Raw genomic sequence first — 1,830 nt, forward strand, 5'->3', positions numbered from 1 at the left:
TGTCTTTCTCTATATATACAATGGAATATTATGCAGTTATCTTTCCTTCTTGCTAGCCAATCCATCATCATGCCTATCTCATTATTGTTAATGATTCTTTATATTAATCTTTCCCTGTTCAAATTACCATGTTGTTCCTCTCTCTTGGTTGGATCCAGACTGGTACACAACTGGTATTAATAGAGGTCCCAGGAGATAGACTCTCAAAGATAGAATTTTGGTCTGGACATGCCTTTGGGCTTGGGAATAGCACTGAGCTCCTTGCCAGTGGGAAATGGGATGCTAGTAAAACAGCGTGTGATGACTTCATAATTAATCAGTTTGATTGTGATGAAGTACAAAATGAAACTTGTGCTTTGGGAGCCCAGGTGACTGTTGCACTTGATTATTATGGCAGTAATGATAACTGAAAGGACCGTGATAATGGGACAGATTCTTTCCATTTCAGTTGAGTGCTTACAAAGAGAAAATGACACGTTGAAGATTGTTAAATCCCAGCTCAAATTATACTCCAAGAATCAGAGTTTCCCTGTCAGTCCTAAAAGGAATTCTTATTTCTTGGAGTCAGAGGGCTGATGCTGCCGAAAAACAAATGCAAAATTTAAATGTGTGGGTTACTGAATTACAATGACAGTTAAAGTCACAGCCTTGCCCGGTTTCTCATGTTAAAGTTTGGGCACTGATTAGAAAAGCATGAGATCTTGAAACTTGGAATGAAACCAATTGTTTGGATCCATATGAAACAGACCATTTCAAACCCCAGTCTTGGGCTTTCTAAAGCATTCATCACAAAAGCTGTGGACAAGAGCCAACAAGCCAGGCTTAGAGATGCTTGTGATGAAAGGGAGCACGAGCTGTAGACTTTGTTTACCTGTAGTGCTCTTGAATACATTCAGAGGTGTAAACGATCACCTTTTAAGGTCAGTTCTGGAAACCTGTCAGTGGATAAGAAAACTCTGAGAGAGAATATCTCTTATGAAGAGAAAGGAGGCCTGTCCTCTGTAGGATGAATGGAGGAAGAGCCTTGAGGAGAATGGAAAAATGGGAGGAAGGAGTATTGGAGAAGCCCAGGTAGGAGGGTATTTATAAATCACAGAAAGGGGTGCCTGGGTGGCTCAGTTGGTTAAGCGACTGCCTTCGGCTCAGGTCATGATCCTGGAGTCCCAGGATCGAGTCCCGCATCGGGCTCCCTGCTCGGCGGGGAGCCTGCTTCTCCCTCTCCCGCTCCCCCCTCTCATGTGCTTGCTCTCTCTCATTCTCTCTGTCTCAAATAAATAAATAAAATCTTTAAAAATAAATAAATAAATAAATCACAGAAAGGGTCAGTGGTGTCAAATAATGCAGTAAATTCCACTGGCAAAAAAGACTGAAAAGTGTCTACTGGATTTGCGCTTGGTGACCTTGCAAGAGGGTTTGAATAGTGGAGTAGAGGGTGGAATGGGAGATGAGTAGATAAGGATACAGACTGTAGTAAATTAACTCAGCTGTAATAAATTACTCCCAGTGTGTTTGCAAAGTATTTCCTCAACTGCCACAGAAACACTAAACATTTACTTACAGGTGGGAATAAGGTCAGGATACCTAACATCAACACAAGGATTCAACATAATTCTGATGTTCTTCCTTTTTTTTTTAGATTTTTATTTATTTATTTATTTGACAGAGAGAGACACAGTGAGAGAGGGAACACATGCAGGGGGAGCGGGAGAGGGAGAAGCAGGCTTCCTGCTGAGCGGGGAGCCTGATGCGGGGCTCGATGCCAGGACCCTGGGACCATGACCTGAGCTGAAGGCAGACGCCCAATGACTGAGCCACCCAGGCATCCCTAAT

This window comes from Mirounga angustirostris, unplaced genomic scaffold (assembly GCF_029215605.1).
Source record: "Mirounga angustirostris isolate CCGP_5_RB_7025 unplaced genomic scaffold, mMirAng1.0.hap1 SCAF_11, whole genome shotgun sequence".
In the NCBI taxonomy this organism is placed as follows: domain Eukaryota; kingdom Metazoa; phylum Chordata; class Mammalia; order Carnivora; family Phocidae; genus Mirounga; species Mirounga angustirostris.